Source organism: Pipra filicauda, unplaced genomic scaffold (assembly GCF_003945595.2).
Source record: "Pipra filicauda isolate LSUMZ 115617 unplaced genomic scaffold, ASM394559v2 scaffold146_size1912638_pilon, whole genome shotgun sequence".
Lineage (NCBI taxonomy): Eukaryota > Metazoa > Chordata > Aves > Passeriformes > Pipridae > Pipra > Pipra filicauda.
The window spans coordinates 786,012-800,005 of NW_024103951.1; the positions used below are offsets into that span (position 1 = coordinate 786,012).

General features: G+C 39.0%; 1 long non-coding RNA gene across 1 annotated transcript in view; it reads right to left on the reverse strand.

Moving 5' to 3' along the window:
- Positions 1-966: 966 nt before the first annotated feature.
- Positions 967-13,994, reverse strand: part of LOC113992221 — a 67,804-nt gene continuing 54,776 nt past the window's right edge. Inside the window, exon 3 of the long non-coding RNA XR_003542168.2 lies at positions 967-1,067. This is a non-coding gene — a long non-coding RNA (uncharacterized LOC113992221). The remainder of the gene's footprint in view (positions 1,068-13,994) is intronic.

The window sequence follows — 13,994 nt, forward strand, 5'->3', positions numbered from 1 at the left end:
GAGCAGAAGAGACAGTAAAATACATTTACCCAAAACATCTGTGAATTTTACTAAGATTATAGGTGAAGGAGCATATATTTTTAAAAATATAAATAATACACCAAATAACTTCAAAGTTATAATTTGGCATGCATAATTCACATTGATACTAACTGATACAAACAAATTTCCAGCTTTCACAACGTCACGACAAAGAAAAAAAAATCACTAGAAAAGAAACATTATGAGCCCATGAGGGAAAAAAGTGTCTTCTAATGGATGACTAAGGAACACCATGTTAGTCAGCATGCAGGAGGGGAAGGGATATCCACCTGCATTAAATTAGTGGGGTTCTTTCACTGTCCTTATTTAACTAGAGGCTATCAATGTAACATTTGGCCAATAAACAGGATGATAATGACTATTCATCAGACTATAAAGCCTCTCACAGGGATATCATGCTGCTAGAGAATGTGTCTTATTTCACAGCTGGTCAATTATGAGTATGACCCAAAAAGGCTTATCCCAGCATCCTCTGGAGTTTCAAGTATTTTTCCCCACTATTTGCAATAACCATCAAATTGGCTTCTTAGTGGAAAAATTCTCTAGTGATTTACATCTTGAGATTCACATCAAATGAATAATACCACTACTATTAGCAATACTAGTAGTATTAGAAATAACATAATAAAGTAACAAATAAATAAAAGAATATTTGTGCAAAACCGGATCTTACGTATCTAAGAAACACTAATGAAACACCCTTTCACTTAAGATTGAATGTGCTGTGAGATTGCCATGCTGAATAAAACAAGGCATTGTTGAAGTAGCTGATTTATTGGCTTAAATGTGTGTTTACTTATCCCCAATGCCATGATGATCCACAAGGAGAAGCACAGCATAAAAGGGGTCTAATTCCTCTGTGGCATAATACAAGTGAAGAAGGAGCTATAAGGGATTAAATGAGATAAAAACTGTTGACTGCAAGCAGCAACACTAGTCATTGTAAAAGAGATGAGGGCTTCAAACAGGGCACGTGTTTGCCTCCAGATTAAAGGCTGTATTCTTTGAAAGGGTCTCCTTTTGGTCTGTAGAAAGGAAACAGGAGAAGGAGTCAGTCTTCATCTTAAATACTATCTCAGACAGGAAATGCAGCTTCTACAGAAAAGTTGAGGAACCTCTCATCAAAGCTTAGCTGAAGACATAAAATAAATAAATAAGAAGTCATTCCTTTGTTAGAAACTCTGTGAAAGGGCACCGAGCTCCTGCAGCAAGGCCTCTGATTGCTTTGTTCTTACAAGGGCTAAAACTGTTGTGGTTGGTCCCCAGGGACAGAGTTGTGTTGGATGCAGTCTCCTGTATTTTAAATGGTTAAAATGGCATTTTGTTCCTACAGGCAGATCCCAGATTGCCAAGCGTGTTCCTGCTGTGCTTCCCTCGCCTCATTACAGGAGGGGGTCATGCTCATGCTCCTGTGATTTAAACATACAAGTCTTTGCCCTTAAGGTCAGAGGAAAGAGAAGAGGGTCCAGCCAGCTCCTTGCCTTGCCTCCTGTGATGTTGGGCTGCATAGAACAGCTGGAGCTCAAAAAGCCAAAGTACATTTGCACCTTTAAGGGAGATGCAAATTATACCATTATAAAAATCCTTTGCTGACATAACTTTTTCAGTGCTGTGAATTGAATAACCTACACCAACAAACTGCTTTTAGGCTTCTTGTCAACACTGCTCTCTTGAGCAGTGGTGGGGCGTTTTGCTGGGATTATGGACTTAAATGACAGTTCACCTCATAACAGAGTTGTAGAACTCACCCATCAAACATGTTTTCTTCTGATGGATTAACCATCAAATATATACCACACTGTAAGGAAATGCAATCTTAAATCACATGCCCTCCAGCCAGACTCAGGCTTTGTGCTGTCACAGTGGAACAATGCCTAGGAAATGATCCACTTCTTGAAGTAAAAGTAACTCCCAAGAATCATCTCTGAATTACCCAAACTTCAGCAAATAACTGCTGCTTGTATTCTGAAGATCAATAATCACCATTGTAATAGAAAGTTAGTTGTTTATATTCTGTGCATAATGAATAAAGTACTCATATGACAAATTTAGGTGATATTCCTCCAACACAGATTTCTTGGAGTATTTAACTGGTCATGACCTCTAAGTTTTCACCAATAGCATTTATACTAATCTGATCCCTCAGTCCTCAGTAGTATCTTTCTATTAAACATTCCTAGTATGTAAAACATATCCAAGAGCTCAAAGAATTTTTGCTCCAGGTCATATTTGCTCCCAAATATATACTGATCAGGTGAAAACATATTAGAGAATATAATTCTCTGGATTAAATATTTTAAAATAAGTAACCAAAATGTTTTCAAGAATCATTGGTAAGGGAAGAACAGAAGTTGAAAGAGAGGCAATGCAAATATCTGTATTAACCCAATGGCAAAGTTAAATATAGAAATACTGAGCAAAATAGCTCAAAATCAGAGTTCTCAGGAGATCACGACCTTTGCCTTCTGTGATTTCTCAAAATAATAAGTCTTTAATGGAATTATCACAGAAGACATTAATTTGCCCCACTGGCTCACAGAGCCACAGCATTAAACACAGCAATGACATTGGCAGGGCCCCAACCTGAGTGATCTGCTCTTCCAAATGGCAGCAGTGATGATTCACTGTGTGCTCAGAGCCAGTTTATGCCTTGTATACCTGCAAAAATCAACCACAGGCCCTTGGGAGCAACTTGGTCTTTTTATTTCTATTACTTTAAAGACTCTCTTCACATAATTCATTCAGGCACCTCAATGCTGTGGCTGCCCTTACTCGAGTTTAGATTTTCTCTAAAGAATTACAAAGAAATAATAGATATTACAGGGAAGTTTTATCATTTTTTCTTAGGAAAAAACCTCCTTGCTAGCTCTTACAGGGATAACATCAGCACAGCCACCATGTAAGACCGAGATCTCCTCCAGTGTCTGACCAGGGCATCCTGTAGGAATGCCTCAGGAGGAACCTCCTGTGGCTTTTGCCACCTGGCTCATTTATCCTGCAGTGGAGCTCCATGCACCTGCCTCACACTGCAGGGAGTCTGGGACTGGAAGCCTATTAAAACGACAGAGAAATATCTTCTCTGTTTATTCACCTTGTTTATTCACCCAAAGGTACACAGCAAAAGACCAAACCCACACAAGTTTGCATGCAGAATGTGCTAAACTAGACCTTTCTTTGCATTCTTTGACAATATGCAGTGTCTGTGCTAAAGCCTCTGTGAAGATGCCAACTATTTTGCTGTAACATGCTCCTGGTGCTCCTTTGAGATGTTCTTCATTTGTCTTCTTTCCTGGGACAGGATGTCTCATATTTTTGCATCTCCTCTGCTCATAGACTCCAGTTTAAGCTTCAGAAGCCTTGCTAGCCTGGTCAGACCCAGTTCCCCAGGCATCTAAGCATGCTTATGATGTGATCAATTCATTGCCATGCCTTGTTTTCTCCTTCCTAGCCTTTCCTTATTTATCTCTATAAAGCTGAACAGGATAACATCATGTTGGTAAAGTGAGATGCATATGATATTTACTACAAAAATTTAAAGCCCCAAACCTGTGGACATTTCCATTTCCTCACTCATAAATGGAATTTAAAAGGTCACTAGACGAAAACAGTTTTTGTAAAAAAAGTGACAAATGAAATGACAGGACCTTATAAGGTAAAATGACAGCTATGAAAGGAAAGCTCAAAAAGGAACCAAGAGGGTTCAGAAAAGCAATCCTTCTTTGAAGAAGAAGCTGAAAGAGGGACAACTTTTTAGGAATGAGCAGAAAGAATGATTTCCCAGATACAAAAGAAGTGATGTTATCTCTTCCACACTTTAAATCACAGGGAGAGAAAAAGAAGCTTTCAGTACTCTTGGGAGGTCTGGCAGATTTACATTTTTGGTTTAGATGAGATTTTAACTTCCCAGTAACACACTGATATTGGATAGACTACAACCACACAGAACTATTTTGCTTCCTCCAATATTAAATGCCACGTGAGAATGGAAAGTAATCATAAAGGTAGAATTTAGTTGCCTAAAACATTCACACCAGATGATCACATTTAAATGTACTCCAGCTTGTTTCTTTTCATCTTTGGAGGCAATATGTATTGCACAAGATAGAAACACAGTGTAATTAAATACAAATATATTTTAGCTTCTAAAAATAGATATTCCTCATATTTCTCATCATCCTCTGTATTGTTTCTCAGTTATTTCTCTGACTCTAAACACGCTGCCTGGTGGCTACAAACCCTTGTGCTGTTTGGATATTTCTGTAGTAATAAGAAATTGAGCCATCACAGACAGGATATGCTGAATCTGGCCTGTGTGGAAAGAACACGGAAATACAACAGAAATCAGTTAAAGCATATGTATTTCACAACATCTGAAGATGTTCAGAAAACAAATATAGCTGGTTTTTAGGTCTATATATACTGGGAACATCAGTTTAGTAACCTGAAATGGCTTAGAGGAACTTACTCAAGGAGTTAAAGACAGTTCAAATGGTTATTCCTATGAACACAGCTCTTAGGCAGGTGTGTAGTCCAGCTAAGGTTTACCCTTGGATTATTACACTGTAGGATGTGTGAAGACAACAACTTACAGTGACGTTGGTAATTCAAATTCCTGTCTATGTTTTGCCTCACAAACATAAAGTGATGCCACAAATTTTTATTTCCCGATTTGCATCCAGTCAGAGATTATCCTGGAAGTTCCAGTAAGAGGCTTGAAACCAACCCCAGCTAAGGGATCTTTTATGTTTTCAGCTTTTCAAATACGTTTCTTAAATAATTTTTTCCAGTCACACTGCACAAAGGACTCTAATATTCTTCTGCAACAAAACTAACCTGTTTAAACATAATAGATTTCAAAGATAATGGTGTCTATGTTAGAACTCTTTTTAAACACTCTTATGGAGAGTAAACAAGATCTTGTAGAATATACATATTCTGATTTATTTCTATTATAGTTCCTTATTACTCCAATATATGCCAGAGCTAGTATTATTTGAAACCAACAGAAAAACATCCACTATGAGATGGGCTTTATACACTGATTTTCCCTAGTTCACTGCTTGATATTATTAATACAGAAGTACATATTTCCTTTATGTCTTTCACCAAACTTTTAACTGGAAGGAATATGTAGATATACACACTAAAAGAGGATATTTCCCATCTCTTTAAGAACTCATGTCCGTACTTAGTCACCTAAAAAATTGGTAGACTTCAACAAGCTCCCCAAGACAGTTTTAAAGCTCTGAGTATCTTCAAATGTGATTTGGCAGTGTCTCAGAAAACAAGAGAATCAGTTCAACCACAGAAGTTGTTTCCATTTATTTTCTCCTTTTTTTTCCAAAACAGCTTCCACATTGATAGCCCTTTTCCTACTCAGTCCTTGTATCTGTATGAAGAACTAGGGGACAAGATAAGACTATGGACTTCATTTGAGTGTATCATAAGGCTTCTGTGTTTAATTTATTTTGATAATTTTGACAAGATACAAGATACCACATGAGTAGATTCATGGAACCATAATAACTCCTGGAGATTATCACTGTAAGTACACAAATTTTACATGCTGTACAACTGCCCATGGAATGAAGTTAAGGAACGAGACTGAACTTTTAAATTATTTATAAAAACTCTCACTATCTTATGCCCAAGTGATTAATTCCATCAGTGAACCAGAGATGTATATGCCAGCTTAATCAAAATCTGCTCAGATCAGGGGAAGAGGTTGAATCAGTTGCAATCCCCTTGATATCCTACACCTTTGGCCCAAGAAGTATCTTGCAGAAGATACAAAAGATAAATATATACTTGCTGTGTTGTCATCCTTTTTCCTGGGATCCCTGCAGTATTTCAGACAGAAAAGTGGGCTGACTGGACTTCTGATCTCACAGCTGATATTATAATTAATACAGGAGGTGGCACAAGCAGTCAGCACAAGTTAAAGAAGTGGGGACACTTTTCACAGATTTCCTACAATGAGAATCCCAGAAAAAAATGGGTCCTGTGGCATTGCCACTTTTCTGCTTCTTTGAATTCAAAACCTCCTTTTTACCTACACCTCCGACAGTTTAGATACGTATGAGTGCAGCAAACTTTGAGAACTTTGGTTCCCCAATGTTCTGAGCAAACAGCCCGGGTGGGTTCTCAGCACTACATCTTCTCTTCCCTCTCTCAGCACACTGAGAAAGAGCCCACTCACTATATTACACCAATAAGCAAGTCATCCACCTTAGAAGAGTGGAGAAACCACAGCACAGAAAACATGGTTTGAACAAAGCGAGTTCTCACGAACCTGGTGTTACAGAATCAGTGTAACTGCTCAAGAGTTTCTGATTTCCAGCTTTTCCTGAGCTCTTGGCCAACAGCAGAACTCTATTTCTCCACATTCGCTGCAGCAGCACACACAGAAGTCTACTTTCCTTTAGAAGTCTACTCTGACTAGACACTTTCTAAAAGGACCAGCAGTTTCAGCAATCTGATGTGTCGAGCTGTTGGAATGTTGTCACCTTTGTCACCTTCATTTCATGAGTGTGAATGTTATCATGGCAGCACAGGGTAACACTGTCACCTTTATTGAGTCCTCCAATAATTCTGTACCAATCATTGCTATAGGGGACTAGGTATTACTAAATCATGTGGAATATAACCTATCTCAGGAGACCATAGTATGCCTTAGGAATTTAGTAATTACATTATTAACCAATGAAGGTGAGTACACCCTTGTCTGGGGCATCAGACAATGAATGGGAAGACTTGGCTTCCACATCCTGGTCCAACATTGACTTCCAGGGTGAACTTGGAAGAGTCATGTGGACTCCTGATGCTTTTGTTCAATGGGGTGATGCTGTTTTTTTAAGGATTGCACAGGAAAGCCTCAGTTATCTTTACAATGTAGGCCAATACAGAACTAAGATGAGAGTTTCTCAGCAGAAGCCGATTAATATCCAGCACATAATCTCCCAAGAAACACCCCCAAATCCACTCATCAGCCTGAAAGGCATATGGTTCATTTGGGGCCAAAAAGACTCTTTTTGTGTGCATGTGTGAATAAGATTGAGTCACACAAGCAGTTTTACATTTCCAGGTCTTGGAACACTTTTTTTAGTTTAGTTTGAAAATAGCTTTACTATTGCCATGCAATCACAAAAATGACATAGGGTAGACTTAGTCTTTAAATGTTGATCTCCATTAAAAGCAATTTTTGTCTTGGTTGAACTTATTTTTCAGTCTGCTGATGACCCCTGTGGGTGTTAATATGATGAAACATGGTAACAGTACCAGATTTTTCCACTATCTGATTTCTTTTACCTCTGCATCATTCAATATATGTCCTCCAGTTGATGCAATAAAGAGAGCCTAGAGGCAATACTGCTTCTGATTCATCAGCCTATGTCATCCCAGACAGTTCCAGGCTTCCTCCTGAACAATGTAAGGGTACTATGGGAAAAAATAGTATAGTCTCCTCCTCTGGAGACATTAAAAACCTGCCCGGACACATCACTGTGCAACCTGTTCTAGGAGAACCTGCTTTAGCACGGGGGTTGGACTAAACGATCTCCAGAGGTCCCTTCCAACCCCAACCACTCTGTAATTCTGCAAGAGCCATACAGGCAAGCTTGATCCTGACATTCCCTTACTCTTGAATGCTGGAATGACCATCCTTCTAACTCTACTCTTTTGAGTTTACTAAGGAGTTCAGCTCTTTGATAGCAGGTGATAGACAGCTTAGTGAACAGATGTAGAAGCTCCTTGTCAGCTTTGTCCCTCAGTTCTGGAATGACCTGAATGCAGACAGCCTGAAATGATCTGTTTTACCTCTCCTATGAAATGACCCTCATTACCTGCTGTGGAGAGATTCTACATTCCCTGTGGAATCCCTTTCAGGGCTGCTTAGCTATTGACTGGAAAACATTAGAAACTGTCCGTGTATAGTGGTATCATGGATAATACTATTCAAGGACAGCTGGCTATTGGATCCATGTAAGGGCACACTGGGTAGGATGTTTGTTTGCCTTTTTATGCTTTGCAAGTGACTTCCATTCTTTCCCTGTCATTCCTCAGCAGTGAGGCATTTTCTGATGAGTGCAAAACAGCCGAGTATCCAGAGACACTCAATAACCATGCAGCATGCAAGAAGAAAAAGAGAAATATTTGAATAACAGAATTAAATGAAACGGCCACTTTGCCTGACAGGGTAAGAAAAACAGGAAAAGGAAAGAAGTGACATCTCTGGTGTAGAATAAAGAGGGGAATTCTTGATATACTTGAATTTTAGATTTCTCATCATCATGCTGCTATATGCACAAGCCACTGTGGTCATGAATTGGTGTTTTTTATGGGACGGATTGACTTGTATAAAGTCTGTGCCTTAGTTTCCACATTGTAAAAATTTTGCTTTTGGTTGGATTAAATTCTTCAGGGAGAGATGCCTATCTTCACTGGATAAAACATGACTTTTTACAAGGCTCAGTTCCAGCTCTGCAGCCTTAGTAAGTCACATGTAGGAGGGATATGCAACTTGAAAGTCTTCACTGTATTCAGTGGGACTATGACCCAAATTGTTGGGACAGCAGTAGTTCTGTGGTCAGAATAGGACACAGTAGGTCACTGACTGTGTTTACTGAACACTCTCCAAGGGTTCTATATCTATACAGGGCCTCTACCTGACTGCACCAAACTCACAGCAAGACCTCTTACTAATAAGGCATTATAGTAATGTTATATTAGTGCTACTATAGCAATGCTGTGTGCTGGTTTAAGAGAGAAATTTCTATATCCATTACCCAGTCCTTACTTACTTTCACACTGCAGAATTTCTGTTGTGCTGTTGGAATAGTTGGAGATTGAGCATGGCAAGAAAAAACCACCCCTGTCTATCTGACCCTTGAAAGGAACTGTCTGTGTCTAACAACTCAACAGTCTAAGAAGCTGAACGAATCCTGAAATCCTTTGGAGCAAGTACTAAGTTTAAGAAATGTCTTTGGGCTAAGCAAGGAAGTTATTTGCTGTAGAAAAGTTGAGTTATTGATAAGAGTGATAATGGTATCCTAAGGCCAACTGTTTAAGGGTAAACTGTGATTCATGTGCACTATATGCATTGAGTGAAATGAAAAGAAAATTGCCTAAATATTTATGTTAGTTAATTGTGTTTATGTTAAAAGTTACAGTGTTTGTTTAATGTCTTTGCAAAATCTGTAAACTTGGCTTCTGGATAAAGGCCTTCACAATCCTGTTTAGGGTTACAGCCACGTGTTCCTGTCACTCACTCGTAGCACTCCTGCAGCAAACCCAGGCCTGTTTTATTCTCAGGTATCCAGCAAAGTTAACACTGGCTCTGCCTGAAACAGCCACTGAAACATTTCATGCACTGACACAGAAAATACAAACACAGGGGCAGCTTTTCTTCCTGTGACTGAGAGCAAGGGTTTGGATTTTGAAACTGAGGCTCTTTTATTCTGCTTTTATCTCCCCAAAGGGCTTTTTCTATTTAAATGAAATAAGGACCTTAAATAGAACTGTTGTTTTCTCTGGTTGATGATCTCTCTCCTTGGGCTCAGCTCTGGCAGAAAAAAGGCCAGTTCTAACACACTTGCTGAAGCAAATTTTGAGTTAGAGAGACATGAGCACAGCTTTGCCAGTTTATATCATGAGAGAGTTTGGCCTTTAATGTGGGGCACACTATCCAGACATCATTGTTCACTGTTAACTTCCACTGAAGACCTGGATTTAAAGAGGACCAGCTCAGACACATTCCCTGCAGTTGGTATGACGAGCAACAAACACAGCTTCTCCTCAGACTTCCAGAAATATCTAGTCCTGAAAAGAGTTTACTCCTTTCTTGAGAATAATCCCTTCCTTTTTAGCTTTAAACTTAACTGTGTACAGTTCTCATGAAAAAGATAGTAAAAATATTTCTTAAGATCAGCTGTTGTCTTAGGACAGCCTCAGCCTACACCTTCCAGCTTCTGTTTCTTGGGAATATCCACCATTAAAATATTACAAATCTCTGCTTCAAAGCAGCTAAGGACATTTTAGCATTCCCAGCAATGTTAAGCTTTGCCATCAGAAATGTCACAGTAAGAATACCTATCTGAAAAGCAACAGGGGAAGGCTGGGCCAGCACTGGATAGACCTTGGTTTCAAGTGAAAAGTCTGTACATTAATCTGGCATCAGAGTTCTGTATTTCCTGATTTCTACAGCAGAGCAGGTTTCTGCTCAGTACTTGGCTGCAGCAGAGCACCTAAGCATGGGATTAGCATTGAGCAGCCAGTTCAGTGCTAAAATAAACCTGCTCTTAAGGGCGTGCCTGAAGGACTACTGCCTTTTTCCATGTGCCCAAATCTTGCTGACACCAACTAAATCGTGTCTGAATAACTGCCACCAAGCCAGGCAGTTGATATCAAGAAGAATTTGATGTGAGCGTGCAAGGTAAAATATGGACTGTGCTAGAAGTTCATATTGATTTTCTACCTATTTTTTCACAAGAGTTTAAATGTGAAAACATGCTGACATTGTTGAGGCTTGTCCTTAACAGGCAAGATAAATTTCAGATTCATTCTATCAGTTGTTTTTTAATAAGAAATGTAAACAAATAGGATCACTTTGCAATGTCCTCGAACAGGATCTTCTGTTAACAGTGATAGAGTGCCTGAGATTTATATTCCTGGTAAATCACAAGTATTTTCTCACCAGGCTTTGCCATTTTCAGTGAAACTTATTACTGATTATGGGAGTTGATTTAAATTAGACTTCTGTGTCACTGACATTTAATCTTATTTTTACTTATAACAGAATACTAAAAAAAATAGTGCTCAGAGGTTCAGATCTGTTGGCATTTGAGCTGACTAGACTGTGTTAATTTTAGAACTACAAAGTTATTAATGCCAACACTGGTGCAAAGAACCGAGGGGAGACTGCCTTTCAGTTCAATGCTGGAGCACCAGTGACTGAAGTTCACAGATTCTGGAGTGAAAGTCAATTAAGATAACAAGTATAAGTGCTTTATGCTTGAAGATGCTTTCAAGTTTCAGGTTTCTAAGTACAGATATACACCCAAAGAAATTTTTTGGAAGTATTTTGGTTTCTCCCATGAGCTTCCAAATCTTTCTGAAAATCTTTTTATATATAAATGCTAAAGGTTAATCTCTGGTGATTTTTCTAAATAAAAAATGTAGGGTGGCAAATTCTACACATTACTCATGGTCTGCCCAGTGCACACCATCACACACAGTGTAATTACCCTCTTAGAGGTGTAGTTAGTTCCAGAACACAATCTTTCAGCAGCTCTGTAAAATCATGGCTGTGCAGAGCACTCTGATGTTTCCCTGGTAGGTCATGAATTCCAATTGCTGACTTGATGCATGTGCTATAAACAGATAATGTAATTCCCAGTCTTGAAGTTCACAGTCCCTGCCAGCATCACACCCAGAAATAGTTTACTGGGAAGGTGAAAGTTATGCTTACCTTGGCTGCTACAAAAAAAAAAAATCAAGAATGCTGATTTCAAAAGGCATATTTGGATGGTTGTCTCTAAAAGGATGCTTAATAAGGCAGATGTTTTTCATCCACTGCTGAGTTCACAGTAATACACACTCACTGTCCACATGTTCTCTGAAACCCTAATCATTTACATGCAGCCCTGAAAAGGGGTGCTACAGCCCAAGTGAGTCAAATTCCATCTTGTTGACACAACCCACTTCAGCTGTTACTAGGACAAAAATGTTACTATGCTATAATTAATCTGGGCTGAGATTTAAGAGTGTCATTAAAGTAGTTGCTGCCTCTCCTAAACACTGCATTAATCTGCAGTAGAGGGCAAAAAGCAGAGCGAAATTAAAATCAAATGCAGTGATAGCTTCCAAACATGAAAACCAGTCTTACAAACATCAATAATATAATATAATATAATATTAGTATATATTATTCCCAAATCTTCGTTCTGGAAGCCCAGCCATGAATATATTATAAAGCCAAACAAGTGTGTTAATGGAAGAACTTGGCTTTCTGCACTCTGCACAAAATACATGGTGGCACTAAGAGAAAACCTCTATCAGCAAAGTTAAATTTGAACTATCAGAATGGAAAGATAAAGTACTTCAAAATGAAAAGATAATTATTAAATTAAAAGGCTAAATGCCTGCATAAAACCAACCTGATTGTCAGAGCCAAATAAATATGCTCCACTTTTGCCAAAATTCTTCATGTAAAGTGCGAAAAGACTTTCAAACTGCTTTTTGTCTGTTTGTTGGGAAAACAGAATACAGTAACAATACTTGCAAAATTCAGAGGGTTTGAAGTGTCTTGTGCATCAGGACTGAGCTCAGCATCTGTCTGTGAGAAAAGCATTGCAGCTGCCTTAGAAGAAAACCCATATTTTGGTGCCATAGAAAGGATTTGTGCTAAAACAATAGGAATTAACATTCTCATTTATGATGAACCAATTCCTTATTACAGAAGGAAAAGAAAACAGCCATAAACCATGTCATTCCTCTTCACTTCTCTAGCTATCACCTTACATTTATTAACTGAAAAAAATATTCATGGAAGATAATTTTTTTCTCCTCTTTTTCAGAGGTCTGAGGAAGCAGAAGCATGAATGGAGAACAAGAGCCAGTGCCTTGGTTTACTCTCCTCTTCCTTGTGCACATGCATATGCACTGGACAGACTGCTCTGGCATAAAAACAGAGGAAATCCTCAGCAAAATGGAGGAAATTTAATGTTGGGGAAACCTCTGGTTGTCTTTAGCAAGTGGAATTAAAGGGACTTGGTTTTCAATAATGCTCAGAATTGGCAATTAAGGCCTGGACCTTATGAGAATTCAACTCCATTTTTGTCATCAAAACACAGAATCATAGAATATCCTGAGTCAGAATGGACCCACAAGGATCACTGAAGTCCAGCTCTTGGCCCTGCACAGGAAGCCCCAGGAATCCCACCATGTGCCTGAAATCATTGTCCCAGATGTCCATAGAGGTTCAGTGCTGGTCAGTGGCACGAGAAGTGCTGACCTTTCTCCATCTGATCTAATGCACCATTGGAACATGGGAAAAAAAAAAGATTTGGACTCTGATTTTATAGGAAATATTTGCTACCATAACTCCATTACACAGGACCTATCACTATCACTGTTATTACTGAACACAGTGCTTCTATCAACTGCGTTGCTTCCTCAGGCTCTTAACAAAATCACCTCTTATTTATGAGAATAGTTTACAGAAAACCAAGTCTTGACAATGGACCAAAAGGCACAACTGTTTTTAAAATCACTCTCCCAAAACAAAGGACTGGTTTTGGAGGGCCCAGAAGCAGGGACTGAAAGTGTGGTTCAGCTTCTCCAGGACTTGCCCCAGGCACACAGCTCCTGAGCAGTGTGGACAGACAGAGCCCTCAGCCCACAAATGTCCTCACAGCTGTGCTCCAAATCTGCAGCCTAAGGGAGAACAGCCAGCACTGATCTGAGTTTCTGATAGCAGGAGCTTTAAGGTGCTTGTGCTAATCAAGAGGAGCAAGCTAGCAATTAGTTAATTGCATTAAAGAAGCATGAGAAAACCTGAGCTGAAGGATACACAGAAGAACAAAGATAGAAAAACATGGTGATAAAAGACTTTGCTAATCATAAACTAAGAAGGCAGTGATGGGGAAGGGATGAATCCTTGACAAAAGATCTGATAATTATTGAAATTCAGGACAAAACTTTTGGAAAGAGATATAAAAAAATCCAGAATTGAACATTTGCCAAATAAAGAAATTCACGCTGTCCAAGAATGGAGTTTCTGGAAGCAGCCAGCTCTGATACAGTATCTCCTAAATAGAATCCAAAAGACTGTAAGAATAGAGAGAGAAGACAGAGAGAGCTCACAAAAACTAACCCAAACGTCAACAACGTTGCAGCAACCATCTCAAACTAAGGCAATGCCTGGCAGTACGAAAAAAGGATTGAAGAAATTCAGT